Source organism: Dermacentor variabilis, chromosome 10 (assembly GCF_050947875.1).
Source record: "Dermacentor variabilis isolate Ectoservices chromosome 10, ASM5094787v1, whole genome shotgun sequence".
Classification (NCBI taxonomy): Eukaryota; Metazoa; Arthropoda; class Arachnida; order Ixodida; family Ixodidae; genus Dermacentor; species Dermacentor variabilis.
The window spans coordinates 39,180,965-39,203,256 of NC_134577.1; the positions used below are offsets into that span (position 1 = coordinate 39,180,965).

The 22,292-nt window shown below is 50.6% G+C and overlaps 1 protein-coding gene across 7 annotated transcripts in view; it reads right to left on the bottom strand.

Moving 5' to 3' along the window:
• The window catches only part of LOC142560352 (uncharacterized), a 262,537-nt gene that overhangs the window by 65,868 nt on the left and 174,377 nt on the right, over positions 1 to 22,292 (bottom strand). The window contains exon 4 of one of the 7 annotated variants that reach the window (XR_012823349.1): positions 15,408 to 15,478. The exons of the other annotated variants lie outside the window; for them this stretch is intronic. The gene's annotated coding sequence lies outside the window, so the exon portion shown is untranslated. Of the gene's footprint in view, positions 1 to 15,407; positions 15,479 to 22,292 lie in introns of those variants that run through there. 7 annotated transcript variants of the gene reach the window in all.

The following is a 22,292-nucleotide window of genomic DNA, read 5'->3' on the forward strand; positions in this document are numbered from 1 at the left end:
GGGAAGGATGTTGCCATAAAGGAATTGAATTTTCGGCAATAACGCCAGCCACCCACCATGGAGTCCTACAAGGGGACGCTACAGAGACTGTAAGAACAGGTCCTGTAAACGCCAGCTGTACGTCATCACTATAACCAAATATGAAATAACCTAGGTTGGCTAATCACACAAGGTTAACCCTTGCTGCCTGGAAAATTTGGAAGTAAGCGGAAGGAAGGAGAAGACAGGAAAGATGAAAAGTGAGAGAAAGACGAAGGCTGGAGGGAGAGAGAGACAGGAAAAGGCAACTACCGATTTCCCCCGGGTGGGTCAGTCCGGGGGTGCCGTCTGTGTGAAGCAGAGGCCAAAGAGGCGTGTTGCCTCCGCCGGGGGGCCTTAAAGGTCCAAACACCCGGCATCGGCTCAACCTCCAGGATCCCCCTTTCCCCAGACACGGCTAAGCCGCGCACGGCGACACGCGGGAGGGTCCAACCCTCGTGTGCTCGGGTACGTGGTGTCGCAACACACCAAACGCCTGCTGACGCAGACGCCCCTGCGGGGAAGGAGGGGGAGGCAGAGCGCGACGGATTCAGTGAATAAAGCAAGCAAGCAAACGGGCAAGGCCGACTTAAAGAGAACGAATGAGCTCTGTGAAGCCCGAGTGCGCCGGCTAAATTTGAAAACTAGATCGGCCTCTACAGTCGTCCGATCCTTCATGCAAACAATCAAAATCAGTCAACACACACAACACACACACACACACCAATAACATGAAGCCACCAGAGAACGAAACCAGGGAAAGCATACGGTAAGTAACTTATTTTTATATGAAACGTCGAAACGACAACGTAAAGGGAAATGAAAGTGGATGAAAACACAACTGGCCGCAAGTGGAATTGTAACTACGGAAATTCGAGCCCGCCTGGTTCATCAACTAAAAGTTGTAATTAAAAGGGCGCTAGATCATACAGGCACAACACCATGCATAATGGCACTATAGTCAAAACTTAACGTTCATAAACAACGAAACTTGCGTCGAGAAGACGGAGAAAATTTGGCTGCACCACTGCTTTTCCCACGAGCGGAGCTCTAGCGTTGCTTCCAAAGCGGCTATTTTAAGATGACTCGCCGCCGACATCGTTCTGTACACACACTCGGCTATGTCGATAGCCACTTACGCTTATCGCGTACGACACTATCGACGACTCCTTATAGAACCCTCGAACCAACGCTCGAAGCCAAGAGATAAGCGACTGGGGGATATTCGTCGATGGTACGGAATGGGATGGGATGCTTCCTAGTATGGCGACGCGCTGCGTAACGTTTACTTTGGCAAAAAAGTGAATTGCACATGAAATTTCTATTACATTACCACAAGCGACAATTCACGTGAAAGCTACTGCAGCGATGAAGTCCCCGTTTCTCGATCTTTGACGGCGACCTCTCGCGCAAGGCGATTTTCAACTCTCTTAATTCGGAAAGTTTTTAAGAGACCCGCGGCACTTCTTAGAGAAAAGTAATGAGGCGTAACTCATTATGTAAATCAATCAAGTACATAAAAACACACACTTGGTTACGTTACTCGTTACAGCGCAAACACAATTCTCAGTCATAGAACAGTAGCCATCTCTGGCTTAAAGTTAATAGCAGGAGGTGACGCTGTCGGACATGGTCGCGGGTTCGTTTCCCAACAACAGCGGCCGTACTGCTATGGCGGCAGAACTTAACTACGCCCATAGCATTGTCTGTAATTGGATGTAGGAGCAGGTTAAAAACCACAGAACAAAATTAGCCGATGAAATTTATGCGCCGTCTTCAATTCCCAAGTATTTGACACTAGTCCCCGAGTCGCTCTGGAACAATTGATCGGTAAAATCGATCGATCAATCAATCAATCAAGTGCGAGGCAATAGAAGAAAGGATTAATGTGCACGGTTGGTTTTAGCGACGCTTAGAAAAGGCCGGAAGTTCATGGACGCCATAATTAAAAACTAATTAGGTGGCAAGGCATTGAATAAACCTATGAAACGTTCCCAGAAAACGCAGGGAATGTCAGCCCTCATTCTCGGGACACGCACGACCGGGAAAATTTTTTGGCGATTCCGAGCTCTCGCTAGACCGCGAGTCTCAATAATGAACTGAGAAAGGTATATAAAAACACTTTTCTTTCCGATCGTATTTTAAGTCACAAATTATTATTCTTGCAGCTGCAAGCGGGTACAGAACGCGGCACCTGGAAAACGTTCGCTACCTTTCGGCAAGAACACCGCCGGTTTTAGAGGGCAGAAAAAAAAAAAAAGCTTTAAGGCTACTGAAACAGCCTGCCGGGTTATAAATAATAGAAAGTAACTTTTAGGCGAACTCTATCGTTAGACTTTTCGCGCTGACTTAGAGCGACGGATGTTGAGAAGGGCTGTCAGAAACGCTCACAGCGGCGCTGCTGAAGCTGTTGACGGAAATACGAGACCTCGGAGAGCTAAACAGGCGTGCGAGAAATAGCTCCTCGGGCGAAAGTAATTAGCGATCGCGGAACCACGTGCCAGCGCAACCTGAAGCAAGCGCAATAACGCAGTGACGAGCTTTCTTTCTTTCTCTTTCTTTCCTTCCCTGCGTGAGCTGACGCGTGAAGCGCCGATCTTATTACTGCGTGGAGAACGCTTCCGAGGGTATGTATAAGAATAATCACGCGTCGTCGAATGTAGCCGCGCTTGAGTGCCGCACGCTTGCGTTTTCCGCTTATACCGTCACCGCATCGAGCGTATGGCGAAACTTGTGCGCGGCACTGTACCCTCAGCAAGTCCGACAGCCAGAGGCACAGCCGCAGCCAAAGCGCGTGCAAGTCAGGGCGAGAGCAATTAAGACTCAAATCCATAGTCACAGCTAAACAGCCACGCCAATACCACCTCCAAAGGCGGACGCAACAACCAGTGCCGTAAGGTGTTACGATCGGCCTGCAGAGGTACCGACCTACAAAATTTTCCCAGCCCACCGAAGGTGCGGGGGGGGGGGGGGAGGAGGCGCATTCGGAGAAGTGACCTCCGAACGCTCCCAGCCCGCTACGGCGACTTGCTTTGTAAGGACGACAATGCGCCGCGTCAACAGCCCGTCGCCAAGTATTGTTAGTGGATTCGCCGCCTCGGTTTGTTTGGAGCAGGGGAACTCCTGGAAGGAGATGTTTTGCGGTGCGGTCTCACATGTCCCAGAAGTGGTCAGTCAATGGACAGACGCGGCGGCCATTGTCTGAATGGTCAGCTCTGGCATCAAAGAGGCGCCTGCTCGGGTCAGGACCTCTGTATGCGAGAACCGTCTCACCTCGGTGTGTTCAGTGAAACCTGTGCGGAAGTGTGTGTAAACCATCCCCCTAAAAGAGGGAGGGTTTATGACGGCTATGATGACTTTGGACGCTCCCAGGTCGAAGGTTGGACGGCCGTTTTCCCTCACCTAGGGATCTAGGGAGGACAGAGTGTTTATAAGCAGCTGTTGCGCGGCTGCTGAGTGTGCATTCTCTTTCAGTCATGCTAGACTGATAAACTGTAACGTTTTCCATCGTTCACGTAGATAGTGTAAATAAATCCCATATTCCTCGTTCTTGTTTAAAAAAAGCCTTTTTCTTTAACAACGTCCTCAGCGTGGATGAGTTAGACGACAGCACGGGCCAGCTACCATCTATTTCATGGCCGATCCCAATCATTACAAGGACCACAGTAAAGCAAAGCACGTCGCATCTCCTCGCCGCCAGTCTGGCAACTTGCCCACCCATTGCGATCGCAGGAGCTTGCATTTACACCAGAGGACAGTTTGTCGCCAAAGTAGCGGAGGAATTTCGAGCAAATAATACCCGGCGATCAACTTCCGTGTCTCTAGATATGAATAGGCAATGGATCACAAATTATGAGCCACGATTCAGAGACCATATACGTTGCCATGAAGAACTGTGCGGAAACACTTTAGCGGCGCCGTGTCGTCGGCGAGTCCCGGCGTCATCGCCGTCTACAGATTTTTAGCCCTGCGCGGTGTAAGGTCACGCCGGTATCGAAGACATGAATACCGCAGCACGAATACAGACACGAATACAGCAGCTAACCGCAAGGCACAGCCGCAACCGAGGCGCATGCAAGTCAAGGCAAGAGCAAGGCCTAATTCCATAGAGAGCCATGCCACTACCACCTTTAAAGACGGACGCCCGTCGGTCACCTTCCTGTCTTCAGACTCTACGTCCTGTATCTAAAAGCGGGCCATGGTTCTTGCAGACAAGACAGCTTTACGATACGACACACCAGTTGATGCGTTCTTCTTTCTTTCTTTTTTCTTTGTTTACTTAATTGGTTTTCCCTATAGCCGCCGCCTGCTGCCCTTGAAAGCACCGCTTTCGCTAGAAAGCGAAGGCGCGCGCTCTTTGAGGAAAATGTATGGATCGGCGGGAGAAAAGCTCAATGCATCTGCAAAGCGAAAGAAAATAAAAATGTATTAGGAAAGCAGACGGGGGATCGCTCGGTTAAGATAGACAGAGCCAGGGAGAGTCCTCGCCAGAAAATTAAGATCCCACTGACTGCAAAAGAGGAAGCAGTAAACAACTGCGACAATAACAAAGACAGCAACAGCAACTACCACAAAAACAAAGACCACGACGACGCAAGCAAGAAAAGGGAACCCATACAGGCCTGAAGCCTTATCCACCCGATTCTTGGCCAATCCCCCAGAAAAGGTATGAGCCATAGCGTATGACGACAACGGCTACCACAACAACCGCCACAGGAGAAAGCGGTAACGACGACGCCCGCCAGACGTGGACGCCACGCAGCGCTCACCCCAATCCCGCACACCCGAGCCGTTCCCGTCGTGAACTCCAAGCGCGGAGGCGTACAAACGGTGTCGAGAAAAAAATTTGGTTTGCAAACGGGCCCCGCACGCGCATCCGGCGCCGGACGCCTCGCCGTCCGAAGGCGTTAACGAATGCGCTGCATACGCGTATACGAACGCGAAACGCAGTAATCCCGCCGATCACCCAGACGGCGCTGTCATACGCACGTGGCCATGACTGGCCTTTCGCGGGTACCGCGCGCGGCCCTTACACCGACTACATACCGCTTGGCGAAGAGAAAGTACAGCGCGCGCATATTTACCTCATTACAGCTAGCTGACACGCGAAGCCCTTTGCGGGCCGTATTTTTTTTTTTTTTTCGAAGCTCCGTGCCGCGTTCGAACGAACGAACCGCAGAGCTGCCATTAGGCGTGGGTCGCAAATCCTTCAACAACGAGTCTCAGGGCGCCTCCCTGCATGTCCTGCGTGGCGGCGATGGTTCGATCGACGTGAACGTGTAGAAGTGGAAGAAGAAGAATGAACTGCACGAGAGAGCCAAAAGAAGGGAGCGAGGCATTCCATTCGCGAACACGATCGCGGGCACGGGCTTCCAGTTGCCGAGGTCCCCGTTCGGTGTGTCGCGCGTGACAGGAACAGTAATGCGGTGACTGGCCTCGGACAGCGAGCTTGCTTGTATGCGCGGCGAGCCGCGGTCAGTGTCGCTTTTGGGTTAGTTATGTCGCGGGGTGTTTCTTGGCGCGGCACTGCGTGACCGAGGGCAAAGGTGTCGGTATATACCCGGATCGCGCCTCGTGTAGAGTTTTTGTGCGGGCTACCTTCAGCCTAAGGGAGCCTATACAGTACAATTCTAGTGCCTCGCGCCATCTGGCTCTGTCTCATCGTTGTGCTGAACAATTCGGCCTTCGTTCCTTCTTTCTTTCGCGCTGTTTACCTCTGACACGTTTTCAGGGTTTTCTAGCCTGCAAACCAGAAATTACGCGAGCCAAATCGGTCGGAGTAACCATTAGAGTGATCAAGCATATATAGAAGCCCTCGAGGATGTTGCGTTTCAGCTTCTGCTTAGAGGTCAAGGCGCAAGAATCTGAATATCCGTATGGGGAGTTCTTCCCATATCGTTGCCCTCCAACTTAATTGGCAGTTTTGCTGCCATGACTCAGTAGTATACGGGGGTTTATTAAAGCCAGCTGCCGGTTCCCAAGCTCACGTACCACGTGGCACAACTTGGGCCGCGAGGGACGCTGGCTAGCGCTCCCAGGGCCAATCATGTATCTATACATAAATGCCTAAGAAAGTGGCCGGAGGCACGGCCCCCACCTGCGTCAATTTTCTTTTTACTACACATTATTATTTTTTTTTACATTTCAATTAAACAATCAACTTCCTCTATGCTTTCTCTAGCACCATCGTCTGTCGCATCGTATGACTAACAACAACAACAACAAAAAATATCAAAGCCCCGGGGTCCTCCTGATAAGTTTCTCACTCAAGATGCGCAAAAGCTTTGCAATTTCGCAGCACTCTCGTCATCCCGCAGAAAGGTTCGGAGCATACCTACTCGTAAGATTAACGCATCAACATATCGCTCACCAAAATTCCACCTAACAGTGTTGGTGTGCCGGAGCCGGGTGACAAACTCTCCCGCGAAAGTTGCTCCACAAGCGGAGTTTCCAGTTCCTGTGTTGTAAATATGTTGCTCAGGTGTCAGCAGACTGCGCTAGACATTTGCGGCAGTCACTAGTAAATGCTAAGGACACGTTAGATGTCAATATTGATTGCGTATTCCGTTTAACCCTCATCTATCTATCTATCTATCTATCTATCTATCTATCTATCTATCTATCTATCTATCTATCTATCTATCTATCTATCTATCTATCTATCTAGATAACCAACCAACGACACTACTTTACACCAAGCTTTACCAAGCTTTAGACCATTGCTAGATCATTGCTACCATACGTTTACGGATGGCAGAGCCCCCCCCCCCCCCCCCCCACCTCCCACAGACACATGTACGTACAGACACGCAGAAGCACGAAAGACACGTGTCTCTTCAATAGCTACCAGGGAACCTTAATGCAATAAGAGCAGTACGCGTATATAACAGTCGGGTCACCGACGTCACGTCATGCAGACGCGGGAGCTTTGCGTCAGACATTCGGGCCGGGTTGACTGTTTACCGCCCACGTTAGTTTTGTCGTACACAGCTCGTTCGATAGCGCGTGGTGCAATGGCGCGCACTGCGCATATATCGTATATACGTCGAGCGGGGGCTGACCGCGCACACATCCACGCAAAAACACGCGTACAGTGTGCACGCAGCCTAGAACACGCAGACCACACACACACACAACACAACGACCGCAAACACCGCAAGTCAACGAGCAAACCGATGGAGGCGTGTATACGACCATCGTACGTATATATAATGCGCGGGCAGAATGGAGCGTGGAGGCAGGATGCATGCACTCCCGTGTCCCGAGAAACGGCAAGTCGGCACGCAGAGACCCGGCAGCCCTCGGGTCACCACTTGCAGTTAACCCTGAAAAAGCTGGTCACGTCGCGGTTAACCGCGGGGTTACGAAACGCATTATACCGGCGTTAGAGAACCGGGCGAAGGACGCGTCACGAGGGGTCGAGGGACGGCGATTGGCTCTGCTGGAAGTTTCTCGGCGTGACAGCATTGCGACCAGAGGCGTGTCGGTGGATCTTGCGCGCGCGCGACCTTTGTGCTGAGCTTTTGAGCGCTGTATAAACGACATATACATAGATAAGCGCTATTTCACGTTGGTATACAAAGCAGCGGCCGCGATGCATACAGGAAAAACAGCGAAGGCTCTGCAGACTTTCACTCTGCAAGGATGACGCTCAACACACGAGAGAGAGAGAGAGAGAGAGAGAGAGAGAGAGCAAGGACAGGAAAGGGAGGGACGTCAACCAGAGAGCACCCGGTTTGCTACCCTATACGGGGTTGGGGGAAAGGGGAATAGAAAGTGGAAGAAATGGAGCGAGTAAGGAAAAACAGCGAAGGCTCTGCAGACTTTCACTCTGCAAATATGACGTTCAACACACTAGAGAGAGAGAGAGAGAGAGAGAGAGAGAGAGAGAGCAAGGACAGGAAAGGCAGGGAAGTCAACCAAAGAGCACCCGGTTTGCTACCCTATACGGGGTTGGGGGAAAGGGGAATAGAAAGTGGAAGAAATGGAGCGAGTAAGCACTGAGCGCGTGTGGGAGGGACACTATACACAGAGACACTATAAACGGTCTCTTAAGCAGGTGCACTTCAAGTACTGCACTAGTGCACGAATCGCTTTTCGTGCACGTGACGGGTGTGGCCACGGTCCGAGCGTCTTCGACTCGGTGAACGGTCGTGAGTCCAGTCGGTGTAAAGTTGCCCGCAGAGAGAGGCGTTGTACATCGTAGCGAGGGCAGGTACACAATAGGTGCTCGACGCTTTCCTCGCACCAACAGGAGACGCACATCGGGCTCTCGGCCATTCCCAAACGATAGGAGTATGTGCGTTCGTCAACGCTACTCCTATGGCTGGGCGAATAAAAAGATAAGGGGGGAGGGCGGAATCCTCTCTGGCTTTTAATACTTTTCGCAAGGTAAGAGTGACCATTTCGCGATTGCAGAAGCGTAATTCACTAATAGACCGCGTTATATCAAGCCCCTTCACAGGCCAAGGGGGGAGTGCGCGGCATTCTGGGAGCTCATAAACGACACGCTTCTCTCTCGCTTGCCGATGCAGGGGTGGAGTGTGTCCTCTTTTGTTATTTGTGGCGCACCACGCTCGTCGCGCTGTCAGCGGAGCTCCATTTTCTCTTTCGTCGAGCCTCGCCGTAAATCAACGACGCAATGAGCTTCGCTTCGAAAGCCCGCGAGCCGCAAGACGCAAGGCTTTGTTCGTGGGCGCTGTACCCCGTCAGCGCAATTCACGAATGAGGAACGTTTGAAAGAGAGAAACCGGAATATTTCTGCGTACTCGCAGCTCGTGAAAGAGAAGTGGCCATTATGCGCTCGATATATACAACCCTCACTACGCTTTAACTTCCATAAACGCGCGCATTTCTTTGCTGGAAAGAGTCATTCCGCCACCCCGCGCTAGTGTTTGTTAGATTTACCGGGCCTGAAGTTATAGCCCAACTCCTTCGAGAGCCGAATGTAAAGGGTCGATTTACAGCAAGCTGGTGGCGTCAGTCTTGGTGACGTACATGGCTTTAGAAGTGACGCCAGGTGGTGTGGTTTTGCACGCGTGAACTCCCGAAAGTTGTGCTTCCGCTGATGACGACGCAACGCGAAACCTAAGCGTAAAGTAACCACGCGTAAGGTATACAAAGGAAGGAGCGTAGGAGCACGGCTGGCCATGTGGGCAGCACGCCTGAACGCATGGCCGTCAATTCCCACACTGCCCGAATAAGCAAATGACTTCACGAGTAAGTCAAGTTTGCGCGTTAACTGAATGCTGAGAACACTCGGGCATGCACGCTGCATGGTCAGAAAACAATCGCGACAGGAAGGAAAAAAATATATATATGCATACTGGAACTGTTCATCCTTATCGACGCCTCTGGCCAGCCTTGCCGACTGGGACCAACAGTGGCAGCTGTCTCCGACTATATTTCATATCACCAACATAATTTAGATTATCTGCAGGACAATGAAGTGCCGCTTTTAGAGATGCCCAACTACCCGTGTTCTACGCCGAAAGACTCCGCTCTATGCTTGCAAACTTGCAATTTCAGCGCTCCGTCTAAGTTACATACACCCTAGACCCTTGGCACCAGTTCAGTTTTTCTAACAGACCGCCGGTTATCTGTACCACGGATCAGATATCCGCCCAACTGTGATTCTGTCTATCAATATAAGTTAATATCAACTACAATTTAAATTAACCGCATTTGATCCTTAATCGGTACTGCTATCTTAGTATCTCTAGACGACACGTCCCCATCGTGTTCGATCCTATCCACCGCTTTCGTCGTGCGGTCGTCAACTTCCTTTCCAGCCGAGAGTCACGAATACGAAAGCGCACCGAGTGGAACGCCCGCAGAAACAGGCCACCCGACGACAGCATCATCAACACCGAGAAGCCAAAACAACGGCCACGAGAAAGCTCGCTAGCGTGTCATCGCCGTCATTTCCTGTTACGTCAGCCAACTCTCGCTTTTCGCTCCGCACACCTATGCAGACTCGCCGCGTTCACGTACGTTGAAAAAAAAGGCGGGACGTACAAAGCCGGTCAAGACCAGGAAGAGGGGGGGGGGAGGGGTATGCCGTGGAAGATCCAATAAGTGTTGGAAGCGGATGACAGATCGGCTCGACCTGCAAACGGTGCTACCGGCTAGCGCGCGCGCGTCCTGTCAAGGACTCATGCGGATCATACGCGCGGGTGCCAGAAGGTTGCGGAGAATCCAAGATGGATCCTTTGTTCTGTTCGGTGCCAACGCGTCTCTCGAGCGCGTTTCGAAATCGTCGACAGCGTCTCCTCTTGGACGGTTTACACATAGCGGAGATGACACGGACACACTTCGTTTAAATAGCTTCGCAGTGCCGTTAGTCCAGTCGTCTCCCATATTTATACGGGGAGGGGAGATGTAGGAGCCAGCGAAGGAGGTATAAGAAGAGTCATGACGTCTACGGAACTCTCCAAGCCACTTTCTGCGTGGGTACACGAGACTGCTTGCACTGCAAGAGGGTTGAGCTAGAGGTGCCACGCTTTCCAGGTTCAACGGGAACGTTCTAATGTGCAGCTCTCTATTTGCTGCGGCGCTGCTAGCAGCCTTTGCCGGCTGAAGCTATGACGGTATACACTGCAGAGATACACACACAAAGGTGTGTAAATGCCACCAGCCACAGGTCATCTGCTGCAAATCCCAGCGGTACTCGCAGGACGGGAAAAATTCGCACAAGCTGAACACCCGCGTGTTCCCCTTAACACTGTACCTCACTGTACACCACAATGGATGCTGCGGGTACGAATGATACCCAGATTAGTAATTAGGGAGTTTTAGTGCACTAAACCCTGTCAGCTTCTCTCGTGCTATCGCTAACCCGCTCCAGGGGGCTACTTCGTGCAAAGGTTTCAACGGTAGCGGTAACGGTATAGAGTCGCCCGCAGTATGCTAAGACTACTGTCAGGGTCACGGCGTATTCATACATATAATGCGTCGCTCGTTATTTACAGGTGGTCTCACTATCAACAAGAGTCCGAAATAAAACTTGTCTCTTTTCCCCTTCTAGTCTCCGAGTACCTTGGCAAGTGATATTAGCAGCCTACATACGCGCCCCTCAAGGAAGAAAAACGAAAAAAAGAAAAATCCTTACGTAAAGTTGGAAGTTATGTGCAACCGTGATAGAGATACGGAATGTGGTCCGGGAAAAATAAAATAAGGGAAACTGCCGTTGTAGCTACGCATACAACATGAAATCGAACGCCACAAACTTGAAATCACGAGAATGGCAACGCGTTCAAATTGTGCTCTTTTCTTTTATTGCTCTACACTTAGCAAAGACATGGTGCGCCATAATAAGCGCAGCGTTAATCGTGTTACTTGGTAGCGTCTTTCCAGTTATGTGATCATGCGAAGCGCACTATGGTCACGGTGCCTTCCGAACCAACCTAACCGACGCGAGCCTCCCGAGTCGACAAAAAAACTGACAAGCGCGTCTGGTGGCACGCAGTTTCGATCGTGTTTGCCTTTGGGCCAGCTGCGCATACAGTGGTAGGAACAACATATCACGAGGCTATACGCTATCACTTGGTGTGCAACTGTGCAAACGACGGGCTTATCCGACAGCATGAAAAATCGAACTTTGTCCAGCTGCTCTTCGGCTAAGTTCGGATGGCCTTGGCTGCACATGCTGTGGATCGACCACGTGGGTGGCGTCGACGTTTGTGTCACCTTTAAGCTATTCCAAAAAAAATTTACAACAAAGGTACCGACGTAGACGACAATAAAGCATAACTCGGCACACGGTTTTGCTTTTACTTCGACGACGTGTTGACGTAATTGTCCTTTCGTTTTCCTTTGTGTTTCAGATTTTCAGGGATTTATTATGCATTTCTTCATCGTCTGCAGACGATTATCATCACATCGGGTTCCTCGTATTCATCGCTTGTGGGGGCTCATCTTGAGATTGATCTGTGCCTGTAGTGCGATCGGTCCGCCACGTCTTCAGGGCGTATTAAAAGTCGTGTTAACTGCTACGAGAATAACAAACATTTTTAATCAGGGCTCCAGGAGCCGTCTTTGCCAACGCATGTTTAACCCGCCATTGAAACCGTTCACTCTTCCAGATTCTCACTCGCTTTCCCTGAAACAGCGTGTAAGCTGTTGACCGAGAGAGATGGTTCAAATGAGAAGCTAACTGGCAAGCTACTGCAGGTGCTGGGTGATAATTATGGTACGCACCTGCACACTAATAGTTGTCACATCATTTACTATCTGGGCATAACTGCAGTTTTAGCGGTAGAGTTAGTAAGGTAGCAGACTGAACAAGGTAGTCAATGTCACTAATGTTACGAAAGTTTATAAGCCTACAACACATATAACGGACCAGCTCTTACACGTTCCAGAGTGGGTCCGACTTAGTATATGCGTCGTTGCTAACTGCCTTTGGAATTGGTGGCCAGCATGAGACACCCATTAGTAACCGCGAGTACCTTGTTTAGTCTAACTTTACTAGCAATATCGTTACAAGCTGCAGTTATACTAAGGAAGTAAATAGTGCGAATACTGTAAGTGTACAAGGAGCTTTTTTAATAAGAGTACTCTGCCCTACACGCAGTGTGTCCTGAAACGAGAACAACGGCAAAAAAAAAAAAAGAAGAAAGAACGCCGCCTAGCTTAGCTGCACTGCAGCGGCCATCGCGTCGCATGGAAGCTCACAGATGTACGAAAAAAAAAAAACAGATACGAAGGCCTTTTATTCGGAACGCACTCCCCCCTAGACATGGGACGTCCCGTCTAATGATGCCTCGCGCTCAAGCCGCGTGGCCACCGACGTGCGCCGACGAATGATAAATATATAAGAATGGCTTCGGCACTGCTCGCGTGCGCGCTGCCCGACTTCGCTTTAGAGAGCAAGGCGATTTTAAGGGTCACTGCCTCCAGCAGCGAGGAGTAACGACAATGGGAAAAGACAGCCGAACTGTGGACGCTCACATTTGAATACTGGCTCACAACCGTCTGTTGTCAGCAGGCTTCTATAAGGACTGCAGGGCACTGTCTGTTGAATAGCAGAAGCAGCGGCAAAAAATAGTTATAACCAGGCGGTCGCCTCGGTGGCATCGCCAGGCGTATCACACTGCATTCGCTAGGACGTCGTAGTCGAGGAAATCATGGGAGCCGACCTCACGGAACTCTAGCGTACGATAACGAGTCCGTCTGGATGGGCAGCTGCCGAAGAAATCTGCAAGGTTAATGCTGAATTTACTACAGCCCCAATCAATCGATCAATCAATCGAGCGAAGCAATCAATCACAATACCCCCACATTTTAGCCTATCCATCCGTCAATCAGTACACATACAATAGAGTTGGGCCTGGTGGCACCGTGAGTATACGTCGTTGCGCCGCTGAGCGCGAGGTTGTGGGCTCGACTCCGCGACGCGGCGGCCGCATCCTGATGCAAGCGAAATACAAAAAAAAAAAAAAAAAAAACGCTCGGGTGCCGTGTTCTGGCTCAAAGTTAAAGAACCCCAAGTGGTGAAAATTAATCCCCCCCCTCCTTTCCCCGCGCCCACGGCATGCCTCATAACCCCATCTGCAGCTTCGAGACGTCAACACCGCACAATTTAGTCTTTACAAGTGGGCCTGGCGCGTGATGTAGAATAAACGCACTAACGCCTATACCAGTGAGAATGGTGAAAATACGTTACCATTTGGTTGCCGCCTTGCGCCAGATGCCGACGGCGTGAGACGCTCTGCAACAGTGCCTCGCTTTTGAAATCTTCGAGTACGTGCCCTGTTTTTCTTTTGTTTGTTTTTTCCAGGTGTCTCAGAATCGTAACATCAAGCGTCCTCGAGAGGCAAAAGGAAACACTCGTTTTTATTGAAGGCCAGTACCGTAACATGCAAACACGCGCTATCCTTAATTACTTACGCGAGTACACGTCATTGTTCAAAAGCAGCAGGCCCAATTATGTTTCGCAGGGCTGTCCATAGTAATTAGATCGTCCGTTCGACAATGCGTGATACCTGGTTCCGATTACACCGATTATTTCTTGTGATTACACCAGCACCAGGAGAGATATTTCTTTGATCGTGTAGAGGTTTGCCTGGCGGCATGCCTATAGCCTGCTACTCCAGATGGATCGCATAGAATCAACGCACAATCCCTTCGCGTTGCACCTGGTTCCACGTGTACAGGTTGTCCTCCTCCGCCTCTACGCGGGCGACTGCTGCGCATCGTGCCAGCGTGATGATCAGCGAGCGACACGGTGCTAGGGTCGTCAAGGGCGATCGGAAACGCGACAAGGGAGACGGCGTGGCCTCCGCACGACTTCTGTTACGCAAGCGGCGTCGGGAAACGATACAAGAGACAGAAGCTGAGGGCGCACGTCCTGCCTCGCATCTTTGTTCTACACCGATTTCAATGCCAGCAGGAACCGCCGCGCGTTTCCGACGGGGCCCACCGCGATGCTTATCTTTCGTCGCTCCGATACGCATGCGGTTATTCGGCGCGCACAAATGCGAAAGCATGCAGACGAACCTCAACGAGCAGACGAATGCGCAAATTGCGCAGTGACTCGTGGAAGCGAAAATAGACGAACGACAACAGACGAGCAGACGGCAGAAGCGAGAACAGACGAACGACAACAGACGAGTAGACGGCAGAAGCGAGAACAGACGAACAAGTACAAGCGTGCGGTAGAACGCGCGCGCATGTCCACACACACACACACACACACACACACACACACACACACACACACACACACACACACACACACACACACACCAGGAAGCGCGACGCCAGCGGCGCACGAAGTGCAGTTTCCTGCGCGCGCATCAAAGCGCCAAAAATCCGCGAGCGTGCGGACGTCGCTGGGATTTCGAAGGGCGGCGGAAATGGAAAGTGAACAGCGGCGCACCTCTAGGCTATATTGGTATAGCGCTGTTATCGGCGGGTGAATGCATTTCACGGGAAGTCGGCTGTAAGGCGACGTTGGGGGACAGGCTACACCCTGCGTAACCTTGCGCACCCGTAAGCGTTAACAAGAAAGGCCGCATGTATACGCGCACGCTCGCTCGCATCAAGCATATACATGTGCTCGTCCTTCCAACTTTCGCGGGGCTGCGCCGATGATGCGAGAGATGCTGTGGCCTTGGCATTCGCACTTTCTACAATCAACGCACGCGTACATACCCCTTCACTCACTCGCTCGCTCTTTCCTTTATTTCGCTGCCGCTTCCCGGAGTAAAAGAATCGACGAACTAATGAATGAAGGAGCCAAGGAAAGCGGCGAGGGGGCTTTATATACGGCCTTGTTATAAACCTCGCGACGACGGGAGCTGCAGCGCGCTTCGCATTCGAACGCGCCGTTCTGAGGAAAATGACAGGCTTGCACGTCGGCGAAAAGACAGATTAGGTATAATTTCAGCCACCTGCCTTTGTTCCTCCGTGACTCGGGTTCTTTCGACCACCATGCACGGCCAAGCGACGCCGTTTCCTTGCCGCCGCAGGAAAAAAAGAAAACGAAAGAGAAAAAAGTTAACGCGCGCCAGAAGCTGCGCGATTAATTATAATTGCCGCGCTCCGCGTATTAAACTTCTTCTTCGCATTAAACTTGGCACGAATTCGTTGTTTATCGGCTATTTATGATTCGGCGAGTGCCGTGATAAGAGTAGCTTAGTCGTAATTTTGATCCATCAGCGGTTCTTTAAGAGGAAACGTATTTTTCACGGCACTCTCACACCTGTGGCTCAGCTCTGATGATGTATCATTCGTGTGGTATTGTGGCAACTGTGCGAAAACTTTTTTTTTTATCTGTGAAGTGTCTGTATACATTAGATGACGGGTTTCTGGTCCACACGTCAGACTAAGCGGAATGGAATATATAACCTATTTACAATTTATTTATTTATTTACTTACTATGTTTTAATTGCAATTGACAGCCCCGCGTTTGGCTGGGAACTGTTATATAGCTGAAAGTTTTGCAATTCACTTTGCCAATCATCACCCTTCATTAACCTAACATTTCATAGTAGTGGGGAAGCCGGTAACACATTGTGTTTGTTGCATACCTTTTCAATAAATAAATAAATAAATAAATAAATAAATAAATAAATAAATAAATAAATCAGGCCCGTCGTCCCAATTCCTTCCCCCACTAAGCTACGAGATATTTCTGCACAGAAGGTTTGAAATATTACCAGCGATAAAATCACGAAGCACAGCCAATCCGCACAGCCAGAAAGCTCGGACGCCTCGCCCGTCTTCCAGGCAAGGGCGTGTGCAAGATACGGCTTCGATTCCTGACTCTATCCAAAGTAAGAGGTCTAGGCGGCTTTGCACATCCAAGCAACAGTGATTAGAAAGAAATGCTGACTTAAATTACTGCTGTATAAATACGCTAGCACATCGCAGGGTCTCCGTCTGCTGACGGGCGTAAGATAAGGGACGCAAATGCACGAATTACGAGAACACGCGGCGCCAATACTGGTAGTCATACTTGCTTGCAATGTCTTCTGGTATATATGAAGAAAGCAACAAGAGAAGAGATAAATACAAGAAGATACGACGTTAATAGAGCTCTTTATCATGGAAAGTGCATTACCATATATGTAAGCATTGCCAATTAGACACCTGACAGTCAACCGAAAGCACTTTGACTAAAAGGGGTCCACTGATTAAATCAATTTTGTTTTTTCGTTTGGCTTTTCCTTGGGAGCAAGCGTCTTATTTCAGGAACCCGACCTTTCATAATTGCAAATAAGACGACAGCTCATTTGCTGACCAACAGCGCTGAGTTATCTTTGTATATGCTGCGATTTCCGCACAACAACAACAACAACAACTAAAAAAAAACTCGGTACACGATTTCACGTGAATTGCTTGAGGCATTTTACGTTCGTTGAATTGACCTTCGCTACGTAACGGCGATACATCCGCTAACCAAAGCAAAAGTGAATATGCTTCTAAGCGAGCAGCTGAAAGTAGCACTTCTTGTATCGGTCCTTGTGCTCTTTTCTCCAATTCAAGAGACGCCGAGACGCTTTCCGTGTAGTTAGCCTGTTAGTACTACAGATATATGCAACTCTTAGATGAGCGCATCTATGCAGGCACACGACGCACCAAAGCCAACTGACCAGGTCGGCTGCAACGCCGAACGCTGAAACGTGACGTCTCATTTGCGCGCCGAGAGGCGTCCCATGTGGTTAGCCTCTTAGTCCTACACACCACGCAACGCCTCGATGACCGTACACATGCAGGCACACGACACAGGGGGCATATATGTGCCGCACGAAAAGAAAGCCAGCCGATCAGGTCGGCTGCAGGCGCCGAACGCCGAAACGTGACGTCTCGTTCGCGCGCCGAGACGCGTCCCCATGTGGTTAGCCCCTTAGTTCTGTACACTAACGCAAGGCCTCCAGGAGGCTTGTAGGTCACACGTCTCGCGTGGCAGCAGCAGGGGGTGGGATCTACGGCCACGGCCAGACACGGCCGCGGCATGGCTACCGGGGGGGGGGGGAGGGGGGGGGCAAGAGGCTAGCGGGGAAGGTCGCCGCCAAGGCCGTGCTCCTCGACGCGAGACGGTCGGAGGCACGCGCGGGCGTCGATCGTCGGCGTGCGACGGATGTATGCGCATTTACGCCGGAAACACCGTATACCTAACATCGACGGCCCGCGCAGCAGGACGCTCTGCGATTCCTACGCTGTTCTTTTGTTGTCGTCGTCGTTGTTGCTGCTGCTGCTTGTGGCGCTCTTTTCTCAGCGCGATCAGCGAGCGCCGCCTAAGCTGCGTATGAACACGAAACGCCGCGGCAGCGATGGCTCGCGCATCTGATTAGCCGCGCGCCGCTTGGCGTCACGGTCACGCGATTTGCGCCAGAAGTGAGTCACGCACGTGCCTCCGGGGCCACATACAGGCGGTCAACGGTTCCCGGGTATTTACTATTAGCGCCGGTGAGGTATTTTTAACACCGCGGCGTGCTCTTGAATAAACAGCGAAGCTCTAGCCGAAGCCACAGCGTGTCCGCGTATGGGGACGCTGTTTCTTGTGACTTAGCACTGAGAAACTAAAGAAACACAAGAGATACGAAACTTCGTAAGCTATATTATTTCGGGGCCGGTTACGTTAATGACCCGGCGGCCCAGCTATTACGGCTGGAAAATGTGCCGAGGAGCGTTGTTGGCTTTTAGGACTCTTCGGGACTCCAGACACAGGACTCCAATGGGTCTTTGTAGGACTATACGTAGCTATACAGAGCCCATCACTCTATAGGTTATAGCAGTGTATGGTTACATGGAGCTTAAAATTTCCGCAAGTATTGGTTCAGAACACCACTACCAGAGGTCGCGGATGGCGTCCAGGCCCAGATCCGGATAGGACCGGACCTCTTAGTCTTTGCTAGCGGTACAAGGTAGATATTGAAGTAAAAAAAAAAGATTAAGGAGATGCACACAAAACTATTACATAAAAAACCATGCATGCCATAACATAATAAATGAAGCAGGCTAGGTGACTATTTGTCACCGCCTCGTTTCAAAGAGGATACCAATAAATCATCATCACCCATTAGTAAACACGGCATTACTAGTTTAAAAAATTAAGGAAGAGGGTTGTTGTCACGTGTTTAAACGACGACAGCAGGAGACGCTTACTCCATCATCACCTTTCTGCGTCTTACACACTGAAGGCCATACACATGACCAATCGATTCGTAAATAAATACAATTCAGGCAAATACCAAGCTTCGATCCATGCGTGCGCCACAGATGCCACAACGGAAGGGCCAAGCTACGCGATTTAGGCGCAATATTTGCTTCCACATTGTACCCACGTTGCACAGACGCGCGGAACGAAAAAATTCAGCCAGCGAAAAAAAAAAAAAAATAAGAAATATGAAGAAAGAAGGAAGGAAGGAATGCAACAGGGAGGGGGAGGACGCAGCAAAAGCAACGTCTCGAAGATTCTTCAAGGTCAGAACGGCGAGAAATCCCCAGGAAAGAAAAAGCGATATCTTGCGCACGCAAGCACGATCCACGAAGCGTACAACATTACGTCGGTTCATGCTGCCTGCGCACGCACGAAGCGGTTGGCGATCTGCCTCGACATGCGAAAAGCTAAGCATAATTTAGTGTTTTTTCTTTAGCTTCTCTTCTCTGCCTTCCTCTAGGGAGTCACCTTCATTTCGACACAAGCGCATCTAATAGGAAGCATCCATCCAACGCTTACTCTTTTTTTTTTCTCCCCGCGCGACGGCGACAGCGGCAATCGACTCGGAGAAAGCGATGCGATCGCACTTCGCGAGCGACGGTAGAGATAGAGACGGCGAGATTCGTTTCGAGAATTGCACGCGTTGCGCGTACGCAAACGCATTCGTAGGCACTGAGCTTGCGACGCACTTTGAAATTCCGAGCAGAACGCTAGGTGTACCGTTACAAGAGCAGAGTTCAAGGCAGCAGAGTGCTTACGTCACTGCGAGATGAGATATTCAGTACAAGTGCCGCTCCCTGCGTTTTCTCGGGAAAGCGTGAAGAAAGCGTCGGTATCAATTTTTTTTTTTTTTTGCTCAGATTAACTATATCTGCGCGACCCATGACTACCCCGGATTGTGCTAATAAGTGCTGCTTATAATGCTTTGTATTACTGCGGGGTGGGAATGGCGGCCATATTACACTCAGTAAAGAATGATGACGCGCTAGATGAACTTGTGATCAAAGCTGGTCAAACAAGGGATGTCGCTTGAGCAGAGAGATAGAAAGAGAAAAGCAGCGACGTTCACCAGACGGACGTCCGATTTGCTACCCTGTCATGGGGAGAGAGGGATGAAAAGAGGGAATGGGAGAGAGAAAACAATAGTTGCGCATACACTTGAAGGAGCAGTGCAAGTCTACTGACGGTCGCAAAGACCCGTCGACTTCAAATGCTGTAACAGCAACACCTTCGTTGCTTTCTGCACCAGCGATGTGCGCGGCCATGCATCCGTAGATGTCAGAGCCGACGTAAGGAGACTAGGAATCCTTGTTCCACCACTCTTGACCACTTCATGTCTCAACTTTCTGGTGAAACTCTGCATTGCCGCGCTAACCATCTCGCACCTTGATGGTGGCAGCCTGTGAAAGGCACTGCAAACACGATGACTGGAATGTGCGCACATGAATGGATTCAGCCGCGTCAGTCTCCTGAAACGTTCACGCCCGTATTGGAAGCATCACGCGCAGAGCGTTGTCTTGCGAGTCGAAGAGGGCGACACACCGACATATTTTTTGACAAATGACAAAGCACGACCTCCAAATCGGGCTTCTCCTCGCTTAAGCGCGCTTACCGAATTTAGGAACTCAGATTCGCTATAGGTCGCTCAAAGTAGCGACATCAAGCCGGAAGAGGCTGTAAGCGTTCCAAGTAGATCCTTCGATAGCCGCCAAGTATACGCGGCGCCGCAGGTAAGAGTTGGCACGCAGCATGCAATGCACGGACTGTGTACTTTCACTCCGCGGGAGGTTGGCCATTAGCCTACAAGCCCTGTAAGTGACTTACGATAGCACGCGCCGACTTTGTAAATTGCCTTTCGAAGACGCGGCTATAAGTTGGCGCTCTATCACGACAAAACAGCAAGTTACAAGCGTATGCATGCGTAAACGCCTGCCAGAGTGATCGCGGGTGCGACACGTGTGAAAGCGCACACAGCTCCCGCAACGCGTAATGTACCGTTTTCGGCAGAGGTGTTATCTATTCCTCAAGGCCACGGACGACAGCGTCTTCATACGACCAGACACGAAAGAGGTTGCAAAAGAATAATAATAATAGGAAAAGATGACACGGTATAAAAGGGGCGCGCTCGCCTGCATCCCATTTGCGGGCCCGCGGGTGATGAGATGCCTCGTGGAACGCATGCAGTATATAGCACGCATACCTATACCTGCCACGGGGAACTCTTGCGCAGAAGATTTATCGCGCGCTGCTTCTCTTACGTGCTCGTCGTATTCCCGTAATCTCTGGCTGTACGTCTCCCGAAAGCGTTGAGCAATTTGCCCACTCCGGGCGGAACGTGAAATACGGCGGGCATGCGTTACGACAAGGGGGGGGGGGGGGGGGCTAACACGAAGCAAGTGGTTAGGTTTAAGATCACGGGAGTGTTCTTGGACGCCCACACCCGTGGTGCAACAAAAAGAAAAAAAGAAGACACCGACCTTCAGCGAATTCTCGGCGTATATGAAGTCGGTTTATACTGCGACAGCCGCATGTTCTTTCACAGCGGACACAGCAATCTTTTCGAAAAGAACTTGGCGATGAGCAGGCTTCTCACTGTAAACATTATTTCCCGCTGTAGCCTGGTCAAGTTACCATAGGCGCGGACGTTGCGTGGCTAGTTCAGTGGTTACAGCTAGCGCGCCCGGCTCCTATAGCTGCAAATGGTGCCGCCATGGAGCACGAGTTCGAGTACCAGTAGCGACGGCGGTATGCGAAGTTTCGTTTCTTTTCTTTGCCATATACTGTGAGGGCGAAGTTGAGGATGAAGCGACGGTCCGACGACGTCGGCGGCATGACAACGACGGCACAATGGAAAGCACTGACGAACACTGGCACATTAAAGGGCGCCTTAGAAGGCGCCTCACCGGGCCCGTAGCAAAATTTGGTCGTACACTGGAAGTTGTAGGGCACATATCGTCTACAGGTGGCGTCTTACCGCGAGAATTTTTCGATTTTGTTCGTTGCTAAAGGAGACAGACGAAATTAAAAAAAGACGCGTTGCCATGCTGCCAGGAGGCGAACTTCACTGCAAACGTAGGCGCTTTTGCTCCGGCTATAGCGTCCGCAAGCGACCTTCGTTTCCTTGCCTTCTAGCATATACCAGTGCCGGTCCCCCACCGTCTGGTAAATTCTACCAGGGCTACCACACCAGAATTGAAGTAGTACCTTACCGCGATAAAAACCACAGAGACAAGAAAGGTGGACAGAGACAAGCGCTTGTACGTCTTTGTCCACCTTTCTCGTTTCTGTGCTTTGATCGCGCTAAGTTACTACTTCAATTATGGAAAACCACCTAGCCCAACAATCAACTCTTCTAGAATACCATACCATAACCTGAGGGACCGGCTCTGGTATGGGAAAACGAGAAAGCCAGTATATGTTCTTTCCGAACTCTTTCTCGAGTCTGCTGTAGGAACTCACGGGTAAACGCAAAGCAAAAAAAAAAAAAAAAGTTCGCGCCGTATGAGCGAGGCGAACCCAAACGACAGGCCGGACACCGTATACAAGCCAGCACGAAGGCGAGGCAACCGAAGCGAGTGCGTACAGATACGTAGATATGCATAT